Consider the following 26,514-nt stretch of genomic DNA (forward strand, 5'->3'; position numbering starts at 1 on the left):
GCACATATTTCTAAGTGGGACTTATCTTTCCACTTTCTTCTCAACCACTCCTCTTTTCTCATTGGTGGAATTTTGTCTCACATGGATTGAAATGTCCCTTTTCTGATTTTATATGATATTTCATGCCTCTAATCAGATCTTCAAAATCAAACAACTAATATCACAAAGATCCACCAAATTTGTCAAGAAACTCCAAATCGGGTATGCCGAAAATAGTGCCAATAACTTCACAGCTTCACCTATTATTAATAAATCTGAAAGTGGAAATTTTTACAGAAATTTGAGCAGCATAACAGCATATAAAATGAAATTTCCAGATCTGTATAACATGCACACAATAGCTCCCAAATAGAGGACAAAAACAATGCTCATCGGGCACCCGAAAATAGCACAAAATAGCCCGGAATCACCACAAAAATTTAATAATCTATCAAAAAAGTATAATAATATCCAAATAAATATTTTCAGCTCTATTTTAACATTTAAAAGTCTTATATATAGTAGAAACCTAAACTGATATGAAATACTCAACCGGAAACACCAAACTCTTACAAAAAATACACCTGAAAACTCACAAATCTGCACTGTTCAGCACAAAGGCAAACTCTGCATGAGCATGCACACGGAATGGCTTCAAAATCCTGTCATTAGCTGAAAACCTACAAACTCCCATTCTTGGGTCTCCTTGGAGACCTACAAACTCCCGTTCTTGGGTCTCCTTCTCCACAGGTTTGGTAGCCTCTGAAGAATAACAAAGTAATGAGCAAAAATCAAGTTCTGGAATGAGCCCAAAATGCCTCCAAACCCCTTAAAAGAGGGCATAAACCTAAATCACGTCCAAGAGGGGTTAATAAAACATATTTTAATAATAATTTTTATTTATTAGTCCATTCGCTTCCAAAGATTATCCCCTTTTGCTGAAACTTCACCTTTTTGGGCCTGCCTGCCTTAGCAAAGATTATTATTTTTAATTATTTGAAAAGGGGACATGAGAAGTCCTCCCCTCCCAAATATTGCTTGTCCTCAAGCAATGGCTGAAAAATGAACCAATCAATCCACCTGGATCCCAAATGTAGTGATGAACTATACTACTGCCAATTAACACAGGCTCCTGCAATATCCTCTGCAATATGACCAAGAGGAATCCATAATCAAACTAACAATTACAGCTCAACCAAACTCCAAAATCACCATTTCCATAGTCAAAAATCCATGAGAAACAAACTCTTAGAACATCAGAACCCAAGTAAAGGGCACAAATCAAACTGCCAACATAGTAAATACCATCAACGTATCCCACTGGCCTATACAGAATGTACAATCCAACTCTACAACAATGGTGAAGGCTCTCGAATGAAACTATACCAAGTATGGAGAATCCACACACTGTACAACTCTTGCAGTCAACACAACTCTACAAATCACTGGCCACAGTCTCATAACCATAACTCCCATGCACTACTAATGGTAAAAAGACATTACAAGATAAAGAGCAAGAAATGGAACCCAAACCAAGTTTGTCTACCATCAAATCCTTAGCACAAGGATCAAATGCTAATTGATGTACATACCCTGCAATATAATGTTGATAAAAAAAACCAACCTCAGTCAATAGCTCACCATGAACAAGTGATACAACCCACTGTGACTGATCACCAACTAAGTCAGGAGATGTCATAGTGAAAGGAGTAGAATCAATAACAACACCCGCTGGAGCATCACTCCAAAACTCCTGCTCTAAGTCATGTATTATCAAGCTATCAACTGCAGGACCTATCACCATGTCATGCCCATCACAACTCTCATCCTAAGGCATCAAACTATCCCATAATTGATGATAAGCACTAGGAACCAAAGTAGATCTATGTATCATCATCTCATCAACATGGTCATGAGCATATTTCACAATGTAATATCGATAGAATGAACCAATCTCAATCAGTGGCTCAAATCGCAATCCAAATGTAACTAACTACAATTGATCACTAACCAAGTTGGAACTGACTACTACCTCTAAAGACATCACCAAGGGAGTAGTATTACTAGCAGGAACCATGCCAACTGTCAGCTCACCAACATCACACATGGTCTTTGATACATCATCTCTATTCTTCGTGCCATTAATACTAGAGGTCACCACCATGTCAGGCATACCACAACAATCTGTTGCAGCACCCAACTCAACTGAACTCGACTCTAGTGGGGACAAACCCGATATGCCAATGTTAGTATCAATGATGGATGCAACCCCATCTCCACTATCTTTGACAATCTCAACCAGGGACATCCTCGAATCACCAGACACCATAGCTTGTGACTGTATAGAATCTAGTAAAGACTGTAGTTGCTCTAACTCCATGGTCACCTTAGCCAAATGAAACTGTGACTCCTTGAAATCCAATTGTGTACTCTCAAGAATCTCATAAGTCACCTCAAGCTGCTGAGTAAGCTCACTCACCTCATCTTCCTTGGCCAACAATGCATCGTATGTTGTACTGTCCCACTCCATAAGATAATCTCTATCAGCTACCAACTGCATATAATCCTGTCTCATAATCTGGATAGCCTCCCATAAAGAGTGGAACTCTGTCAAGGAAAGATAAATGCCTCCCTGCTCATCACTAGTAGGAGAACCCCATCCATAAATGGCTAACAACTGACGAGCAGCATCAAAATGTTGGCAAGCGATAACAATGTCTCACTCACTAACTCTCAACTGATTAGACACATGATGGCACTGGCTAGATTGTCTCCTACAAACCTCCTCTGATGCACTATCTAAAGGAGTATCCAAAAATTTACTAGTCTCTAGAGTATTACCATCCATATCCTCTGAATCAACTCTAAAGCTCATATCAACAAATGAAGTATCAAAAACTATAGCACTACTATCCAACTCCTCTATACCAAAAGAAACTACCAAGGAAACTAAGTCATCAAAACTGCCCACTACATCCTCCTGGATGTCATCAATGCCAAGATGACCTTGGGACTCATCTATACACACTACCAAATATGAAAGATCATCAACACATTCTAGCAAAAATGGTCGATTGGATATACGAAAAAAGCCCAACACCGGTGTATAAAAATTAATACCAACATTGGAAAAGCTGTTATCACAAGAAAAGACAACACCGTGCAATCTGCTAATCAAATCCATGATAGCACCCAAACAATCACTGCTAGAAAAAAGTGTTAAAGATTTCCAGTCAACTGAATCCCAAATGCCAATATAATAATCTCGAGTCCATATCCGTAAACTAGAATCAGCTAGTAACTCAAGAAAACTCCTCACCTAAGTAATATGACCAATGCCAACTAACTCCACATACATGTCATGATGAGATAATGTAGTCACAATACTATCTTCACTCACCTTCAGCTGGCAGGATAAATCATGTGAAGTACTACTAGCCTCAACCTCATGTGACAAAGCATCTAACTATGCCTGGTACTCTCTCTCAAAAAAGTCATGAATGGTCAATTTTTGCTCATCTCTACCAGGCATCTCACCATCATGCACAACAACATCCTCATAATCATCATCCTTGAGGTCAAATCTATCTATCACTCTTTGACTAAAATCATCAAATGTAGTTACCTGATGATGACCTTGAGTAGTCATTCCATGATACCACCAATCATAGGCTACATCTTCCAATTGTAGACTTGCAATTTGAACAACATCACTCTCCTTCATGGGGTTAAGTGTGAAGAAGGTCTGTAATTTTTGTAGCCATCCTCTAGCTGGAATTTTATTTGTTCCATCAAAAGTAGGTGCTATAAACTTGCTTATTTTATTTTTGAGCTCTCTTCCACTTATGTCATGCTCCCTTCTGTACTCTTTCTTGGGCATCAAAGTGTTCATCATATCCACATATTCTCTAAAAGGAACCAAACTACGAAAGTCATCATCTAAGCCAATGCAAGTAGCTCTTAATGTAATCAAGTTACCTGTAACTTCTTCCATAGGATTAATGGTTGGATTTGGTACTAGTGGCTCATCTGCAAGCAAGAAAATAGTTTTGGTTCATTTAGATGGTGTGGATTTCAGATTTCTTGGCTCCTCTAAAGTGCTCCCTTTCTCATTAATAGATGCAACTCCTTGTAGTTTTTCTGTCAATATTTGCAAAGCCTCTCTAGTTTCTACCAAACTATCCACTATTTGCTTCTGAGTATTTTGGATGTCTTGGAAGAATTTCTTTGCCATCTCATCTGGATCAGCCATACTTTTCCCTTCCTTGGATTTTGTACTTTTACTTTCAACTAGAGGTTTGATCAAAATTTCTTTATTCTTTTCTCGCTGCAAATATCTTTTTTCTCTTTCACTTAGTTGCATGCGACCATAAATTTTGACATGCAACTGATTAGAAGAAACATGCAACCATAAATTATGACATGAAAGATCTAGGTAGTTGTCAAAACTAACATGAAAGATCTGGGTAGACATGCAAGATTTGGGTAGTTGTCAAAACTGACATGCAAGATCTGGGTAGTTGTCAAAACTGACATGCAAACTTCTACAAACCCTCAGGCTGGCAAGATCATGGCTTTGATACCACTGAAATGTCCCTTTTCTGATTTTATATGATATTTCATGCCTCTAATCAGATCTTCAAAATCAAACAACTAATATCACAAAGATCCACCAAATTTCTCAAGAAACCCCAAATCGGGTATGCCGAAAATAGTGCCAAAAGCTTCACAGCTTCACCTATTATTAATAAATCTGGAAGTGGAAATTTATACAGAAATTTGAGAAGAATAACAGCCTATAAAATGAAATTTCTAGATCTATATAACATGTACACAATAGCTCCCAAACGGAGGACAAACACAATGCTCATCGAGCACCCGAAAATAGCACAAAATAGCTCAGAATCACCACAAAAACTTAATAATCTATCACAGAAGTATAATAATATCCAAATACATATTTTCAGCTCTATTTTAACATTTAAGAGTCTGATATACAGTAGAAACCCAAACTGATATGAAATACTCAACCGAAAACACCAAACTCTTACAAAAAATACACCCGAAAACTCACAAATCTGCACTGTTCAGCACAAAGGAAAACTCTGCATGAGCATGCACATGGAATGGCTTCAAACTCCCATTCTTAGCCTTCCTAGAAACCTGAAATATCTTGTTCTTGGGTCTCCCTGGAAACTTGCAATCTCCCGTTCTTGGGTCTCCTTCTCCGCAGGTTTGGCAACCTCTAAAGAATAACAAAGTAATGAGCAAAAATCAAGTTCTAGAATGAGCCCAGAATGCCTCCAAACCCCTTAAAAGAGGGCATAAACCTAACTCACGTCCAAGAGGGGTTAATAAAACATATTTTAATAATAATTTTCATTTATTAGTCCATTCGCTTCCAAAGATTATCCCCTTTTGCTGAAACTTCATCTTTTTGGGCCTGCCTGCCTTAGCAAAGATTATTATTTTTAATTATTTGAAAAGGGGACATGACATGGATCAAACTCTATTATCCCATATTGGTTGTGAGAAGACTCTCACCTCCATATTTTCCTTTATAAGGGAGAGACCTCTCCTCATTTTGGACAACCACAAATGATCCACAATACATCAGCAATTCATCCGCAATTCATTCACAACTCATCCACAATTACGCTATTGTTATGCTACAGGTTTGGAGAGAAATTTTTGAAGAAGGAGTTTGAGCATCAAAGATTTTTGTGGAGAAATTCTATCTTCTTGTCTTATTCTCTCATGCGTCCATGGCTTCCATCATGAGGTTTCATCCTTGCATTTGCATATTATGTCAGAGTCATATTTATATTCATATATTAGTATTGCATTGTTATTAGATTTCTTTTCTTTCATTGTTTTGCATTGTTATCATTTAGGTTAGTTTGCATTTTCATTTGCATGTTTATTTTTTTATCATTGAATCTCTTGTTTCATGGTGTACTTGCATGGGCATGAACTAGGTCAAATTGAGGGCCTCTATTACAAACCCTTGCACTCCATGAATAGCGAGCTATGAGTCGTCATTCAAGACCTCTTTTTTGAGTAATCTTGGATATAATGACTCATAGAAGTGTTCTTACATTTTAGGCATACAACATCTACATAAAACATTAAACTTACATTCAATTAAAACATACATACATCACCTTAAACTAAAAGATTACGATTACATGGTTAAGTTTTAGAAATAATATTTTAAGGTATGAGTTAATTAAACTTGGTTAGATTTACTACTAGGGTATGGATATGGGTAGCTAACATCATGGTTTATATTTATGTTTAGAATTTATTTTCTATATGGTAGGGTTACGAATATAAGGTTTGAAATAAATTTAATATGTATAAAAAAACTAATTTACAAGTAATTACTATTTAGTTGAAATAAATCTAAAACATCAATGTAATTACATGTTTAAACTATCTAAATGTCTATCTAATCATTTATCACTCTAACTTTTATTAAATACATCGAAACATCTAAAAAAATACTTTTTAAATGAACATCTACTAAAAAAAATTTAAATGAATAGATACAAAACTATTTAAATGAACCCATACAATAATCTATATATAAAACTATTAATAATGGAAATGTAGAATTTTACATATTTAAAACTATTAAATGTGAAACAAAAAAAATAATAATTGATGGAATTATAAAGAAAATAACTTTAAACAATGAAGTGAAATAATAGAAAATAAAGTAAAATATCTAGTAGAGTGAAAAGAAATAGCCAGGGCTTAGTAAAAAATGAAAAATTTGCTTGGGCTCCCATTCACAATGGCCATGAAAATGAATAAAAATTGACAAAAAAAATGGGTTATATGCATTTTAAAAATTGGTTACCATATTTTTAAAATTAGGTACCTAATTTGTTTAAAATAGGGTGTCCAATTTTAAATTCATAGTTAGTGTACCTCATTCTAACAAATCAGGTACTCATTTCTTAAGGGTTCTCATTCTACAAAATTGCGAGCCAACTTTGTGCATTCACCCATTGGTTGTATTTGCGTCTAATTTTTATTTTTATCTTGTTAATACTAAAAAATTGATTAAATTGAATTAAATAGGTGCTAAAAACTCTTAGTAAAGTAGAGGACATCGCATAGGATACTCTCATAAAGATGTAGGAGAGAATTAATCAAGGTCCTAAGGGATCAAAACTTTACTAACTCCCATAGAGAGAGAGAGAGAGAGAGAGAGAGAGAGAGAGAGAGAGAGAGAGAGAGAGAGAGAGAGAGAGAGATCACATACTAAAAATGAAAGAGTTGTTATATTTCCACCTTGAATCTCCAAAAGAGCTCTTGCAAAAGATGACATTGAATAGCCTAACAGGGTGATATACTACTAGTCAACCCATCCAAAGACCCACTCATAGATTAATGTTCCTTGTAATCACCATGGGAAGGTTTAGAAAGTATGTTATACCCATATATGGGACTCTAGAAAAAAGTTATAAATATCCCATAGATGTGATTTAGCATATGTGCATTTGAAGGAAAGAGATACCCAATATCAAAGATGCTTACTTCAGAGATTGAATGTGTGTATAGAGAATCCATTCTTTATGATTGTGTGTAATCCTTAAATTAATTTATAAAAGGTATGTACTAAAAGAGGAGGATAAATTATTAGTGCATATATTTGATGATAAATTAGGAATGATACTATGAAAGTAAGGATAAAGTACCCAACTCTAGTCTTTGAATCTGTTTCACTACCCCATTATTGGAATACAAGAGTGAGCAAAGCATATGCCCCCATGTTAAAGTAATTGATAACACTTTAACAAGAGAAGTGGATTTAATGGAATATATATACAATAATTAAAGGATGTTTCCACTATAATATGCCTACAACAACAAACAAATAAAAGAAAGTGAAAGAATAACATGCAACAACACATAGGAGATTTGTTAACTATGGGGCCACTATGATCATATGATCATATGTAAGTATTATATCAAGTATAAAATTAAATAATCCCAAAAAGGAAGTAAAACTACAAAAAAATGGAAGAAATTCAATGTGAGAGTTAAAAATAAGAGTCTTTATGGACCACCATCATTTATACAAAAAATACTTGGGACTACCATGTGATCAATCCAAGAAGACAACATGAGGAAACATATATGAACAATAAGACATATATGTAAAAAATAAAATAGAATGAGATATAGAATAAGTAAGATAAAAATATAAGAATGAAACATAAATTTATTTATAAACATGAGCCAATTAAGAAACAAGGGTCATTCAAAGAAATCTGAACATATATTTAGAAAACAAGATACAAGGAAAGAACAAAACATAAGAAAACACACAAAAATTTACTATTCTACAACACTCACTGCAAGCATTTTTTCCTCCTCCCCTCTCATGGTAAATAGTAATAAGAAAAGGTGGATAGATTACATGAGGATATATATACAACATAGTAGGAATAATATCTATAACCAAAGAAGGACTCTATAGAGATTCACTATGCTCAAGTTTAGATGTAAGTGTAAGTTGTGTAGAAAGCATGTTAGGTACATTAACAGCAATATAAATAATCTAATTCCCATCATTGAAATTTTCCTCTTCTAAAATAAAATAAATAGAATCCAAAATCAAAGTATTCATATCATTAACCTTTGCAATAGACATGGATTGGTGAGAGGCATTCATCTAAGCTTTAGCATAAGACAGTTCTTTTGATGTTCATGAGAATGTTAGTTATATAACTTAGTTTTAGTAGAATGTCAATGAGAAGATGGAGTATAAAAAGCCATAGGTTCCTTACCTTTTGGTGACATAAGGGAATGAATACTAGAAGGTTGAGATGCAAAAGATAGAACAATGCCAGGAGGAACAATACTAGAAGAAGGAACCACACTATGAGGATCTTGAAATGAAATAGGTGGTTGACAATTAGAAACAGAAGAATGAAAATAAATAGGTGTTGAAGTTTTTAGAAAGAGACCATGAGGAATTGTTAACTCAAAAACATTTTGGCATTAATATTTTTTATATGAATGGAACATATAGTCTAGATGAGTAGGAGTAATACGAAGATGAGGAAAAAAGAAGTCAAGAGTACCAAAATTTTGAGGTATATAAGGATTACAAAAAATATAATTGATCTTGTTAATCTCACCATCATAAGGAAATTTAATACATTTATTAATAAAAGCAATAGTTTTCATTCCGATCAAAAAAGGTAAGCCAAGATTCACTTGAAATTGATCAGAAGTAGGAATGAACACAAACATAGTATTCACCACTTCACCACAAAAATCAATAGGAAAAGAGATGTAACCTTATAGAGGATAGAAGAAATAATTATAAGTATAAATCTAAGTAAATAGGTGATTCATATAAGTTATGATGGTTTCTACTATTATCAAAATGTTCATCAATTGTGAAATTGATCATAGAAGTGGGATCAACAAGACACCCCTATGAATGATATTTAGAAATCCAAGTAGTAACATGGAGAGGACATCTGGAGCCTTAAACTTATCAGCATCAATAAATGAGATAGTAAGGGATCTAGCATACTTACCATTTGGTTTTGGTTTATGATAATCATTATACATAGAGAGAATGTCTTCCTTAGGTAGAGGTGGAGGTTGAACTACATGTTCCACAACATTAATAGTATTATTATTCTCTCAGTGTAAGGTATATAACCAACACTTACTTCAAGAGGAACATAAGCTAAAGGATGTTGATAATAGTGTTTGTAGTGTGTTGAGGAAAAACATTAATGTAGATTTGAATATTTTTATTAATAGGTTCCATCTATTTGTTTCCACTTTGTTTATCCTCAATAGATAACACATTAACATTAGTCAATTTTTGAATCTTATGTTTCAAACAATAACAAGCTTCAGTATCAGGTCTAGGTTGGCAATGAAATTGACAAAAAAATGAGGATTAAAGTGTGGACCTTATGTAGTACAAGGAATACATGGTTTAATGGGAGGCATAATAATCATATTACTAATAACCAACCTATTTTTAATAGAATGTAGAGAATTGGAGAGAGGAGTAAACTCGTGCTTAATCCAAAACATAAAGGAAGAAGTATAGGCACTTTGAGAGGCTAGAGCTATGTGATCATCTACTATATTCATGGTTTTGTTGATCTTGTTGTAACTAGTATATTTGTAGATAGTTTTAGGACTAGGTGTGGCATAAATTTTATCAATAGGCACATGAGCCATTAGAGTGGTGCTCTCAAATTGACTAACTTGTAAGTGATAATGAGGAACCGTTACACAAAGTTGGGAAAAAGAGGTAAACTTAATTAGAAGAATCTTATCTCTAATATAGTTTTATAGAATTGTAATAAAAATATGGTGTATGAATAATGTTAAAATACAAAGGACTACCCATATCACATTGAGAAAATTGATCTTAGGTTGAGCAAAAGAACCAAGTTGTTGCTGCAAAGAGAACACCATCATAGCTAGACTAAGGAGAGTGGAAATTTTAGAAGGAAAAAATGAAACAAGTATATTCAACACAGTAGGAAATGTGTTTGAATTAGCTAGAATGGAAGAAATTACAAGTGGAACTCTAGGAACCACAATATAACGATAAATGAAATGAAAACTATTATATGAAGGTTGTGAACTCAGCAATAAAAAAAGTGAAACACTCATTGAAAAAGTAGGGATAGGAAGACCACTAAAAGGATTATATACTTGAAAAGTAGTTACAATAGAAGGAAGATAAGTAGAAATGATAGAGATGTGTATTGAGGCAAGAAAAATAAGATCAAGAATAGAAACAATATCAACCATCTCTTCTTTGGAATAAATTTGATTCAAAGGCTTAACATAAGTATGGACAAGGTGAGTAAGACCATGCAAATGATTAACGTCATGTCCATCATTATGGATCACATATTTTAAGAGAAACAGAAGCTGTGTATTTGAAGATGTATTATAGGATTACCTTTACCATTTTAAGCTTCAAGGTGGGGTTGTAAAGGAAAAGTAGTATGCATAATGTCAAAAGACAAATAACTACCCATATCACATTGGGAACATTGATCTTAGGGTTCAGCAAAAGAACCAAGTTGTTGTTGCAAAGAGAACATCATCATAGCTAGACTAAGGAGAGTGGCATTTTTAGAAGGAAAAAATGAAACAAGCATATCCAAAATAGTAGGAAATGTGTTTGAATTAGATAGAAGGGAAGAAAATACAAGTGGAACACTAGGAACCACAATATAAGGACAAATGAAATGAACACTATTATATCAAGGATGTGAATTTGACAATAAAAAAAGTGAATCACTCATGGGAAAAGTAGGGATAGGAAGGCCATTGAAAGGATTAGATACTTGAAAAGAAGTAGATATAATAGAAGGAAAATAAGTAGAAATGATAGAGATTTATATAAGAGGAAAGAAAATAAAGATCAAGAGTAGAAACAATATCGACCATCTCTATTTAAAAGCAAATTGATTCAAAAGCTTAATATGAGTACGGACAAGGTGAGTAAGACCATGCAAATGATTAATACCATGTTCACCATTATGGATCACATATTTTAAGAGAATCAAAAGCATCAATAGTTTTAGTATTTTAATTTTGCTATAAAATCCAATCATGCATTTTATCAATCTCAATAGGAAGCTTACCAACTTGTTTAGGGGGAACTCTTAAAGCCTCATCCTTCATCAAATGAGTTAGAAGAGTCATTTTACATATAATAATTAGGATCATGAGAAGCAATAGGGTTACTAAGGTTTCTAAGAAGAGGAGACAAGGAATCTAGACCAAAAAGAGCCACGAGTCTACAATTTATCCTAATAAGAATGCTTTATTTAGGACTAAACATAGTAAAGTTCATACACAAAAAAATAAAGGAAGATACTGAGAGATCTAACCTTACTATATGAACTTCAAACTAATAGAATATAAAGAATAAAAAATAGATAAAATATAATGTTGAATGAAAGATCTAACAAAAAATTAGAAATCGAAATGCCTTAAGTTGGGTTCACTAATAAATGCATGCGGTAGGTAATGTGAATCAAGGATATAAAATATAAGTTCATCACATAATCTACATACATGTGAAAGTGTGTGTTATATAAGGGGGAATAAGCAAGAGAAACCTTACAATCCCAATACTAGAGGAATAGGTCTAGAGAGAGTAATGTCAACCAAGAAAATAAGGAGCAATATTGCAAGCTCGATCTAGGAAGAATATGGGAAGTATACCTAATCCCTTAAAGACCCTTAATGTGTATATATAAGATATATGTAAGATATAAAGATTTTCTGAAATGACAAAGGGTAGAAGGAAGTCACCTTGGAAATTTATTTTGTGCTTTCTAGTATGATCAAAATGTGAGGAAATATTTAGATCTAAGTTTAAACCTATGAAATAAATGAAACACAAAAATATTTTGGTGATCTATTAGTGGTGAATCAATGCATTAGGGAGGAAGTTGTGTATTAGTGGTGCAATATGACCCTCATTGACTGTATCTGATGTTGATTCTAATTTTATAGTTTTGAAGAAAGTCTAAAAGAGTATTGTGATCCATACCTTGTTCTTCAATTTGATATATGCAACCTGCAATAAAATGTGATTTTGTTGTTAATGAAGAGTTTTCCTTAGTCAAACCCTAATTTATTAATTAACCTTGAATTGAATTAATTGAAATAGAATGAGTTTAAAGTAAATGTATGAATTCACCTTACAAAGTCATATCTCTTGAATCGAATGTATTGTACTTGACATCACTAATGGTTTTGAATCAATAAGATAAAGATGAATAGATGTAGAAGATGAAACAAATGAATTTTAATGGATTGAAGAATACCTTGACTTATAAATCATTCAATTGCTTGAATTTTTAAATCCTTGACCTTCAATGGAGCATTAGCTTATAGAATAATTGTAGATTTGAATGCTTGAGTGCTTGAGAGCTAGAGCCTCTAAATGCAATTGTTTGCTATGATCATGATTTTTTAAATTTATGTACTTGATATGAAAAAGGAAGTAAATGGAAGGGTTAATATAGAGATCATATTTGACTAACTTGCATGGGTCCACTATCTTAAAAGTTAACACAAAATCATTGTGAAACACAAGACCCAAAGAAATAGGCCAAAATAGGGCCTCATTAGAGGTGAATTGCATCTCTAATTGCCTTATTAGGAGGCTAGTATTACCTTGAAAAATCAAGGGTGAATTTCACCCCTAATTGTTAGGTGCACAAATCTAAAGGACAATTTGGGTACCACAAAATAGGTTTTAGAATCCATAAATCATGTCCAATATTGGAGGAAACCCTATTTTGGTGGTAGGAGTAGATTCCAAGTGGAATGATAGATGAAAAATAAGTATATAAGATAAATAGATCCTACCTAAAGCTTAAGACTATGATGATTGGAGTTTTAAAGAGGATCTATTGGGTTTTACTTTAATTCAACCAAGGAGAAAGGAAAAAAGAGGGAAGAAGAAATGAAAGAGAGATGTAGATTGATGATCTCTTTTGGAATACATGCTAAGTATTTATTAAATTGGAGTTCTTCCAACTTAAGATAGTACATTATATAAATTTCAGAGAAAACCTTGAGAAGGGGTAACTCGGGAGATGGAGAAACCAATATTCTATAGAAGGCATTGAATTTCTATAGGAAGAACCTTGGGTAAGGAAATTACACATCCGTTACAACCCAAGTAAGAGATAACCTGACTCTTACCCTATGAAGGAATTACTTGATTGTTAAATTGTGGATGATAGGGCCTAGAAATAAGCTTCAATTTCAAGAAGTATTATGGGATCAAAGAAAAATGATGATATATAAAGATAATGGTTGGAATTAAATTTAAAGTGTGATTTACATGATAATGGGAATAAAAAAGAAACCAATAATATATATGAGTTCCAAAATAGAGTTTTGGGAATGGTTGGAAAAGGAGAGGAGCTTTAATTCAAGTAATTAACTCCTAAAGGATTTCCAAATATATTAAATCACATGGAGGAGGGATAAAATGTCTTAAATGAAAAGGGCTTCCATTTTAAGATGGCACACATGATAGCTATTTTATGTTATATTTTTCTAATTACTGAAGAATGATGTGGGTGGCCTTCTTGAAGAATAATTCTATAGCCTTCTATAAGTTTGAAGTATTCAAATCTCTTATTTTGAAGGAAACTAGTGAGAACTTAAATTTTTTTAGATTACAAAGTGGTGGACAATATACCTCATGCAAATTTTTTGAATACTATGATAAGAATAAAATAAAGAGAAAAATGTATGCATTAAGGACTCTAAAAAAAGTAGGATTGTAGAATAAACAAAGAAAACCATAGTTGATGATGCTAAAAATATGATTATACAAGGAGATGTGGGAAAGATATTTTAGAGAGAAGAAATTAGTACCACACCAAACATAGTGAATTGATGAAGTTAATTTCAACGAATTGTAAGACTCCTTATGAATTAAGATATGGACATAGTTGTAGTGTAAGGAATTTAATTTTTTTTGGTAGTAGTTTTGGAAAACTATTTAGTGGTCTTCTTAGGATTCATTTCAAGGGCTTAACTACCTTATGTGTACTATAACTTGAGTCATTATATCAAGGACTAATAGATTAGACTTTTGGTGTAATAGAAACTCCACTTTAACAATTGATTTCAAATCTTGGGCATAGCTTTTAAACCTTATACCATCAAGAATTTTGTGTCAGATATTATTTATAAAATCTTTAGCACTCCCCTTGATGTTTACAATAATGGTTTAACCACCTCCTTTGTACTATAAGTTGATTTCTAGTATCAAGAATAGAAATATTGATATATTGCTCCAACTAAAAAAACACTCTAACAAGTAGATTCTATATTAGGATACATGAGTTCATGGAAAAATTCTATCCAAAAAAATTTGAATTAATTTTATAAGAGTAATCTCCCAAGAGAAAGTCATATAAGTTCTTCAATAAAATAAATAAAATTATGATTGTGAGCTTAACTGTATATGCTAATGAATGTCTATAAAGGTTAATAAACTTAATGATTCTAGAAAGAAGGAATCAGATGATGTTCAAGAGATAATATATATACAACCAATGATGCTAGAAATTGCTAAGAATAACAATGAGGAAGGAATAAGTTAATAGGAGGAAGAAGAATATCATAGAACTTAATAGTTAATCTGATAATACATGGAGCTAAATTATTCTAAAGATCAAATAATAGGAGGCAAGAATGCTACCATATAAATAAGATGGAAAATTATGGAAAATACATGTTGGATTTCAAATTTTTACCCTAGGACTATTATAAATCACTAAATAATGATTAATAGATTAAATATGTGAAAGATAATCTTGATCAAATTGACAATAATGATGCATGGACATTAGTCATTAGAGTAGAAGAGAATAATATGATTGTCAAAAAATGTGTATTTACAAACAAATTGAATGAAGATGGAGAAGTAATTAAGAATAAGGAAATACATGTGTGCAATGGATATCTTAAGAGGATGTACTATACTATGGAGAGATTATTGCACTAATACAAAGTCTTGAACGAGTTATGACTTTGCATGCTCATGCATCTTATCAAAGGTTTTAAATTTTCTAATAGATGTTAATTTTCCATTTCTTAGTGCTACTAAATTAAAGAAGACATTTCCATAGGCAATCTATATGGTGTTGCATTACCAATAGATAAGAAGATGATATGAAAATTGAAAATAATTTGTATGAACTAAGAAAAGCCTCAAGACCATGGTACAGGAGACTGGACTCTTATATTATCAAGAATGGGTTTTGTATAACTAGTGAGGAGATAAATGTTTATCTAAATATTGAAGATGAGAAGTTTCTTCTAGCTGAAGTATTTGTAGATGATACACTATTTGATGGAGATGATGAGATGAGTTGGAATTTTCAGAGGAGATGAAGAAATTTTTTGAAATGACAATGATAGAAAAAATTGTTTTCATTATTAAATTATAGGCTATTTAACTAAAGGATGGAATACTAATTATTTAGTTTAAGTTTTTTGAGGATGTATTGAAGATATTGGTATGGAATATTATAAACTAGTTGGAACTGCCATGGTGATTGCATGCAAATAATCCGAGGATGATGAGTCAAGTATAGTAAATGAAACTCTTAATAGGTCAATGATCAATAAGTTTCATTATTGTTTTTAAAGAAGACGAGACATTTCTTAAGAAAATGGGGTAATTGAAAGATTTCAATCAAATCTTAAGGAATTCCACATGGTGGAAGTGAAAAGGTTACTTAGGTACTCGAAAGGAGTTTCAAATTTAGTTTATGGTATTCACATGAAATTTATTTTTCTCTAATTTTTTTCACTAACATGAAATACTAAGGAAACTTTTATAATAGTAAAAGCACAAGTGGTGGTACATTCTTCCTAGGTGGAAGATTTCTATCATGGATAACAAATAAATAGGGTTTTATTTCCCAATATATTATAGAATTGAAGTATGTGGTGGTTTCAAATAATTTTTCAAAGAACATATGGATGAAGCACATATTAGAATGAGCCAATGAGAGATAATTAAACAATGACTATATTTTGTGATGATTCTAGTGTAATAAATATTTTTAATAACATGTTTATGCATTCCAAGAGTAAATATATTATACACAACATATCATTTCCTGATAGAAAATTTGAAAGAGAAGGAAGTCAAGAAGGAATATGTGTTATCTAAGAAATAAATAGGAGATATAGAAACTAAGAAATAACCTAAAAATAATTTTGAGCATCTAAGAGATAAGCTAGAGATTATAACACTACCAAAACACAACTTAGATATGGTTATAACAAAAATCCATTAAACTTGTTGTATATATTACATATTAGATTGATTTTAAGAAGACTAATCCTCATGGGGGAGAAGTTGGAGATGATTAATTTGGTTATAGTATATGGTGGTTTATGTTGTGTAACACCTTGGAATTTTTGTCAAATGGGGATAATTGGGTGAAAGCATAGATCTGTGTCACCTTTTGGGCTAACTTTATTGATTTGACGAGACCAAATCTAGATGGACTACTTCCAGGGGTCTATATCTAGCTAGAACCATGTGGTGTTGACTAGACTCCAAGTGATGAGTACACATTTGCAAGGATCTTACTGGACTAGATCAAGCTGGACTATGAATCCAACCAGAATGCAAAAAATATATAAGCTACACAAAGAAAAATTCATTGGTCCTTTGCATCATATAAGCTTGCTAGAAATGTAGAGCAATAAGAGCTACAAGAGTCATTTGACTCGATAAAGGCATATTAGCAATTTTCCTTATTTTTTAATATGTTTTAAGTTTGAATTTATGTTTTCTTAGGTAAAAATATGGTTTTAAATGTGTATTTTTAATGTATATTGTTTTAAAGAGTTCAATTTTTTTATTATTATTATATGTTTATGTTTTTAAGTACTATAATATTAGATAAAGTTTAGTAAAAGTATTGAAATTTAGAAAAGCTTAGTCATTGCTAGAGAAATTAGATTAATTGTAAAACATTATTTATAGAAAATTTAGAAAATATTAGAACAGTTAGAAACTTTTTAAACATTAGAAAACAATAGAAATTTTTTATTAAATATAGAAAATTACTTAGATTTAAATTAAAGAATTTTATATTTATTTTTATTAGAAATGATTAGAAATTTTTCTAAAGGTAAGAGTTTACAAACTACTATAAACTGGTATCTAAAATGAGTAGATTGAACTAAAGAAAACTCTACCTCATACTGTGAACACAAATAAATTCTCATTGAAACGTTAGCATTGATCCTTAACATTTGACTGATATAAATTATAGGTACAAGTAGAACTTAAAATTGAATGTAATTAAATCACAACATTAAACCTAATAAAACTCAAACTGAAACTCTCACATTGAACCAAATTAAACTCTATCTCTTATATTGAAGTTTAAATCCAAATTTGTTTACCTAAACCCTAAACGTTTAACCCTCTCTCTCTAGATCTCAAACTTGTAACCCTATGTCTCTCTCTAACTCTAAAAACTCACCTCTCTAAACCCTAAACTACTCTCTTGCCCCGTAATCCCTAAACTTATCTCTCTCTAACCCAATAATTCCTAACATAACTTCATCTCTCCCATCTCAATAGTCTCTCTCTTAAATAAATTCATCTCTCACTTACATAGCCTCATCTCTCCCAACCCTAACATCCCCTCTCTCTAGATATCAAACTTTTAACACTCTATCACTCTCAACTCCTAAACCCTATCTCTCTAAACCCTAAACTACTCTATAACCCTATAATCCTAAAACGTCTCTCTCTCTCTCTAGATGTAAATCTTTTAACCCTCCATCCCTCTCTAACTTTTAAACTCTATATATATCTCTCTAAATGCTAAACCACTCTATAACCCCATAATCCCTTACATAACTTCATCTCTCCCATCTCATCTCTCTCTCTCTCTCTCTCTCTCTCTCTCTCTCTCTCTCTCTCTCTCTCATTCTCTCTCTCTCTCTCTCTCTCTCTCTCATACATAAATTCATCTCTCTCACTTCTAAACCCCATCGCTCTAAACCCTTAACTACTCTCTAACCCCTAAACCCCATCACTTTAAACCCTAAATTGCTCACTAACCCCTAAACCCCATCTCTCTAAATCCTAAATCACTCTCTAACTCCTAAATCCCATCTTTGTAAACCCTAAACCTCTCTATAACAACTAAACCCCATCTCTCTAAACACTAGAACCCTCTCTAACCCCATAGTTCCTAACTTTATCTTTCCCATCTCTCTCTCTCTCTCTCTCTCTCTCTCACACACACACACACACACACACACACACACAACCTCATCTCTCCCAAACCTAACCTACTCTCTTTATCTAGATATCAAAATTTTAATCCTCTATCTCTCTCTAAGTCCTAAACCCCATCTCTCTAAACCCTAAACCACTCTCTAACTCTTAAAACCCATCTCTGTAAACCCTAAACCACTTTCTAACCCCATAATCCCTAACATGAATTCATCTCTCCCATCTCACCTCATCTCTTTCTCATAACCTCATCTCTCCCAACCCTAACCTACTCTCTCTCTAGATATAATATTGTTAACCCTTTATCTCTATCTGTAATGTCCCCCACTTAGCCAGTTTGGAGTTATGTTGTCATTAGCCCATTTTTGTATGGTCTCGAGGGCTAACCAAGACTTCTAAAGGGATCCTGAGGTTATTTTGCCTAGTCAAATTTAATTACAGGCCAAACGGAGTTTGTTTGATGGGTTTTTGGAAAGACTTACTATTTTTAGTAAGCCAATAAGGGGATGCAGTGCCTTCAATTTTCAGTGACAGGATGAGATGCATTTTGTTGGGCTCTTTCTGATGAGCTATTATATGTGGGATTTCAAATTTATTTGGTAAATTATTTTAATGATTGAAGTTACAACAGTAAAGTGACTATTTAAATTAAATATTATAATGTTTCATAAAGTCACTTTATAAAAAATCAAGAGTCCCCCTTTTGAGTACATACATGGACTTTGTAAAAAGAAAAAAAGAAGTAATATTAAAACTCATGTATTATCCCACATTGGCAAGACGGAAGCATGGCGCAAGTGAGGAAGGGATTAAAAGAAAGAGGATAGCTCTCATTTAGGATGGTTGGAAATATCAAAGAAATTGGAAAATTTTCTAGAGATTATGTCTCAATAGTTTGAAGGACGAAATCCCTTCAAGATAGAAATTTGATGCCATTGAAAGATATGGTCTTGAGATTCAACAGAGTAGCAGTCCGAAAAAGTAGATACAAAAAAGCAGCCCGACAAAGCAGAACCAAAAAAGTAGGCAAAAAAAGCAGTCCGTAAAAGTAGTTCTGGAGATTATGTCTCAATAGTTTGAAGGATGAAATCCCTTCAAGCTAAAAATCTTGATGCCATTGAAAGATATGGTCTTCAGATTCAACAAGGTAGCAGTCTGAAAAAGAAGATACGAAAAAGTAGTCCGAAAAAGTGGAATCGAAAAAGTAGGCTAAAAAAGCAGGTACGAAAAAAGCAGTCTAAAAAAGTAGAACCAAAAAAGTAGGCCAAAAAATCAGTTTGAAAAAAGCAAAGTAGAAGTGGCAGCATTGAAGGAAATTATTACAGCCACCTACAACCAGGTTCTTTTGTTAGTATTGCTTTTTAGGGTGTAATAAGCTTTCAGCTGTAAGTGTGCATTATACCAGCATTATCATTTTGTAATCCATGTAAATGCCAAAGTCCTGGCCATATTTCATGAGCATTGTATTTTTCATTGCAATTGATAAAATAATAGTTGCTAGTGTCATTTAAGCAATTTAATATCATTATTTATCAGCTAGTTAGTTTGCATATCAATAGTTTGTAAAAATGCCAGTTGGCTGTAGGTGTTCATTTCTCATGCTTAGATCATATATATGCACTGAATATTGTCAAAATTGGTAGCACACACATGTTAGGTCATTGTGTAGTCCATTTTAGTCTTCTAGCACAAGATTCTCATTGATGCAAATTGAAGAAAAAGTCATTTGAAGCTAGCTGAAATACTATATCAGTTATATGTCCCTTGCAAGAGAATTGTTTGAAGAAATTCCTTGAGCTTTCATCAGCATTTTTTGAGAGCAGATTTGATGAGGGTTACTACAGTGGTATCAGAGCTTGCTTGCAAAGTGTTTGAAGAAATGTCAAACAACTGAAGTATAAAGATTTTTGGTGTTTAAAGAAGTTATAACCTATTGGGGTTATTGCAGTGGTATCAGAGCCATAAGTTCTGCCATCTTGTGCAGGTCTTATAGGGAATTTGGAATAGCTAGATAGAGGGTAAAGTGTTTGATGAAATGTCAAAACACTAAAATTAGAGCATATATGTTTGAGCATGTGATAGGGGCCTTATAATTTCTACAATACCAAAGCAAGACAAAGTAGGATTTCAGACCTATAGAGCAAACAGTCTAGTTCATCCTTGCAAGTGGACATAGAATCCAGTCATACAGACATAGAGGAGGTATTCTTTGATCAAGACAACAATATGGGAGATAGGAATGCTTAGGATCCTGGAGAGGAAAGATTCTTACAGTTATTAGAGACCTTGGCACAGGGACAATGATTAGCAGAACAGAGGGCACAAGAACAAAATCAGAGAATGGAGCTTATGATGCAAATGATGGTTCGTCAAATGGGGTTGAATACTAACATGGGTGGAGGAAATAATCAAAATGGTAACAATCAGAATGGGAATAATCAGGATGGGACACATAATGGAGGTGAACAAGTTGGAAACAATTTCGGTCATGCTCCCCAGCAAGCTAGGATAGTGAGTTCAAGGTCCATGATTCCCACATGTCCTCCTAGAGCCCCAGAGCAGCCCATACCAGAGCCCCAGATCACTGATATACAGGACCAGTTGAGAAGATATTGGGAAGCCGGAGGTCCAAATTTTACTGTTGTAATTACCTTAAGGGAGTATATGGATGTGCGGATGAAATATATGCCACGTGAACATGATAGGAACTAGAGCTATGAGCTACGAAAGAAAGTAGGGAAACTTTAGTTACCATATTATGATGGCTTGGGGAAGTCTATAGCAAGAGCTTGGGTTCAAAAGCTTGATACATACTTTCAATTGAACTCTATGCCTGAGGAAGAAGCTATTAAGTATGCAACAATTCATCTGGATGGGTTAGCACACGAGTGGTGGCATCATGGTATGGTCACTATGGGTCATGCACACATTACCTCATATATGGAGTTTATGGAGAGACTGATTGAACATTTTGATAGGAAGGATCCAGAACTCCATTTCACAGAGTTAGCTCAGCTTAAACAATGGGGATCATTTGAAACATACATTTCAGAATTTCATAAACTTGCAGTGTTAGTAACAGATGTATCTGACCGGAGGATACTGGTTCTATTTATGGATGGGTTAGCTGATCTGTTGAGAGGGTGGATTAAAGCTCTCAACCCTCCCACTTTGTAAGAAGCCATTAAGAAAGCTCATGACATGGATTCCTCTTCAGCTTCTAAAAAAAAATTCCAGGCAAAGAGTTTCCCTTCGAGCAAAGATAAGGAAAGTAAACCTTTTCATAGAGGGTTAGCCACCTAAGGAGGAAAGTAAGAGGTTGGACAATGAGACACTTAATGATCTCAGAAAGAAGAAGCTTTGTTTTCATTGCAAGGAGCCTTGGGATTTGTCACATAAGTGTCTATTGAAAGAAAAAGCTAAGCAGATGGAGTACTTTTCAGTCGAAGAGTCAGTGGATGGAGATTGAGAGAAGTCATCAGAATCAGATGGAGATGATAATTCTTTAAATGAGGAAGCAAACAGTGATAGCACGATAGCTCAGTTGTCTATTATACAAGAGGCCAACACTTTCAGAGTTAGGGGAACTTTGGATGGACAAAGATTTGTGGCACTCATTGATACATGGGCAACACATAACTTCATTGATAAAAGGTTTGTGACACGTAGAGGGCTACATATAGAAGAGCATAGGGGATTTAAGGTGATGGTTGCCGACAGCTTCAAAATTGATTGTACCAAGAAAATCTCCAACTTGTAGCTTCGTTTGGGAGATTATGACATGGTGGGAGATTTCTTTATTGTCAACATTGGTGATTAGGATATGGTGCTTGGGATGAATTGGATGAAATCTTTGGAAGAGTTTACATTTAACCTACAAAAAATGGAAATGAGGTTTGAGGCCAATGGTAAGAAGATAGTACTCAGAGGTTTTTTAGATGGGAGACTATGAGTGGTGTCACTCAAGCAGATGCAAAGTTTCTTCAGACATGACCAGGTGCAGTGGACAACATAGTTTAGAGTAATGCCTAAGGTGACAGAGCAACATAAACAAGAGTATCCACCTGATGTAAAAAAAAAAATAACCAAAAATACTAAGGTGTTTGGTGAGATACCTCCAGGGAGACCCCCGGATAGGGGCATCAAGCATGTTATTGAGTTAGAGGAAGGGGCTAAGCTAGTCATCATCACACCCTACCGCCATCCAAAGAGATATAAGGATGAAATAGAAAAGGCAATCATGGAGTTGATTGACATGGGGCACATACGACCAAGCAAGAGTACTTTTGCTTCTTTAGTAGTATTGGTGAAGAAGAAGGATGGTACAATGAGGATGTGCATTGATTATAGGGAACTAAACAAGAAGACAATCAAGAACTGATACCCTATTCTGTGCATCGATGAGCTTATTGATGAATTGCATGCTGCCTACTACTTCTCTAAGATTGATTTGAGATCCGGCTACCACCAAATATGGGTTAGAGAGGTGGATGTGGAGAAGATAGCTTTTAGATGCCACTATGGACATTTTGAGTTCTTAGTCATGCCCTTTGGGTTGACTAATGTCCCTGCCACTTTCCAGTCCTGTATGAATAGAGTATTCAAAGATCAATTGAGGAAGTTTGTGTTGATCTTTTTTTATGATATACTGATATACAACCATACTTGGGAGGAACATTTGAAGCATATTGATGCAGTGCTCAGCATTCTAGAGAGGGATTCATTATATGCCAAGATGAGTAAATGCAAGTTTGGGATAACAGAGTTGCTCTATCTAGGGCATATTATTAGTGCAGGAAGTGTTCGGGTTGACCCAAACAAGATCAGGGCCATTCTAGATTGGCCACCACCAAGGAACATTTCATGACTCAAGGGATTTCTTGGGATTTGTAGGTTCTACCGTAGACTTGTGAAGGTATTTTCATAGATAGCAACGCCACTTATAGATTTGACATGGAGAGACAATTTTAAGTGGTCAGAGAAGGCTCAAGATTGTTTTGACAGTTTCAAGGAGCTGATGAGTAGATGCCCTATTTTAGCCATTCTAGATTTCACCAGGCCTTTTGAGCTGCAGTGTGATGCCTTAGGAGAGTGCATAGGAGCTGTCCTCATGCAGGACAAACATCCCATTGCATATGAGAGCAGGAAATTATGAGGTGTTGAGAGAACTTATAGCATCTATGACAAAGAAATGCTAACAATCATGCATGCACTAGCTAAGTTCAGGCAATACTTAGCAGGGAGCCGATTCATAGTAAAAATAGATCATAACATCTTGAAACATTTCCTTGGACAGAAGGATCTTAATGACAGGCAACAGAAATGGGTGAGTAAGTTACAGGTTTATGATTTTGACATAGTCTATGTCAAAGGGAAGAAAAATATTGTCGCAGATGCTTTATCTTGAAGGCCTCATTTGCTTGCTATTGGGATAGTCATGGACGATTGGAGAGAGTTGATCTTGGTAGAGTATGCCAAGGATAGTTGGGCATCTAGTGTTATTGAAGGAACTATTCAGGATAGTTGATACACTGTTGTAAATGGTTTGATCATCTACAAGGAAAGGATTTATTTAGTACCCGATTCTGCTATGAAGCAGAAGATTTTGAGGGCATTTCATGATTCACCATTGGAAGGACATCCTGGATTCTTTAAGACATATTGATAGGTGAGAGAGTGCTTGACTTGGAAAGGACTCAAAATAGATGTGCTTTAATTTGTTAGGGAGTGCCAAGTATGTCAGCAAAACAAACTAGAACATTCCTTTCTAGGTGGTTTACTACAGCCCCTACCCATACCAGAGAAGAAGTGGGATAGCATTTCCATGGATTTCATCACAGGCCTCCCCAAGGTACAGGGCTGGGATTTTATTTTTGTTGTGGTAGACATATTGACGAAATTTGCATATTTCTTTACGATTTCATCCACATATTTAGCAGTACAGACAGTAGAGCTATTCTTTCGAGAGGTATTTAGATTATATGGGATGCCATAGAACATAGTCAGTGACAGGGATAGTAGGTTTATGAGCCACTTTTGGTAGGAGTTGTTTAGGTTGTGTGGAATAGAGCTAACTCCGAGTACCAGTTACCACCCCCAAACTGATGGGCAGATAGAGATAGTGAATAAATGGGTTGAGGGGTACCTTCAAAACTACATTGCAGGAGAGCAGAAGGCTTGGGTGAAGTAGCTGCATCTAGGGGAGTACTGCTATAATACCTCTATCCATATGTCTATTCAAATGTCCCCTTTCATGGCACTGTATGGGTATGATGCTCCTAATTTTTTGGATTTGTTATTTGGGGATAGTAGGGTGCCTAAGGCCAAGGATATATTGTAGGAGTGTTAGGACATTATGCGATCCTTGAAGGAAAATTTGCAAAGGGCACAAACTCATCAGAAGCAATATGCTGATCAGCAGAGGGTTGAGAGATCTTTCGAGGTAGGAGACATGGTGTACCTCATGTTACAGCCATATAGACAATCCTCTCTCAAGAGGAGTGGAGCAGATATATTGAAACCACACTACTATGGACCATTCAAAGTAACCAAGAGAGTGGGTGAGGTAGCTTATGAGTTGGAACTTCCTGTAGATAGTAAAGTGCATAACGTGTTCCATGTGTCATGCCTTAAGAAGGTTTTGGGGCATAATGTGGTGCCTTCAGTAGTATTTCCACCTCTCAATGATGAGGGAAAGCTTATCTTGGTTCCCAAGGCTATACTTGACTCCAGGGAGAGGGTGCTTCACAAGAAGACTATCAGGGAGTACCTAGTAAAGTGGAGGAACCTACCAGTTGAGGATGCGACATGGGAGGCAGAGGAGATTATTCAGCATCCTGAGTTGAGATTGCTTGGGGACAAGCAATTTCAAGAGGGGCAGCCAATTTGAAGGTATGTTGTCGTTAGCCCATTTTTGTATGGTCTCGAGGGCTAACCAGGACTTCTAAAGGGATCTTGAGGTTATTTGGCCTAGTCAAATTTAGTTATAGGCCAAACAGAGTTCGTTTGTTGGGTTTTCAGAAAGACTTACTATTTTTAGTAAGCCAATAAGGGGATGCAGTGCCTTCAATTTTTAGTGATAGGATGAGATGTGTTTTTTTGGGCTCTTTCTAATGAGCTATTATATGTGAGATTTCAAGTTTATTTGGTATATTATTTTAATGTTTGAAGTTACAATGGTAAAGTGACTATTTAAATTAAATATTATAATGTTTCATAAAGTCACTTTATAAAAAATCAAGAGTCCCCCTTTTGAGTACATACATGGACTTTGTAAAATGAAAAAAAGAAGTAATATTAAAACTCATGTATTATCCCACATGGCAAGACAGAAGCGTGGAGCAAGTGAGGAAGGAATTAAAAGAAAGAGGATAGCTCTCATTTAGGATGGTTAGAAATATCAAAAAAATTGGGAAATCTTTTGGAGATTATGTCTCAATAGTTTGAAGGATGAGATCCCTTCAAGCTGTAAATCTTGACTCCATTGAAAGATATGGTCTTGAGATTCAACAGAGTAGTAGTCCGAAAAAGAAGATATGAAAAAGCAGCCCGAAAAAGTAGAACCAAAAAAGCAGGTGAAAAAAGCAATCCGTAAAAGCAGTTCTGGAGATTATGTAGCAATAGTTTGAAGGACGAAATCCCTTCAAGCTAAAAATCTTGACAACATTGAAAGATATGGTATTGAGATTCAATATGGTAGAAGTTCG

Source organism: Cupressus sempervirens, chromosome 4 (assembly GCF_028749045.1).
Source record: "Cupressus sempervirens isolate cs-2001-9-10 chromosome 4, ASM2874904v1, whole genome shotgun sequence".
In the NCBI taxonomy this organism is placed as follows: Eukaryota; Viridiplantae; Streptophyta; class Pinopsida; order Cupressales; family Cupressaceae; genus Cupressus; species Cupressus sempervirens.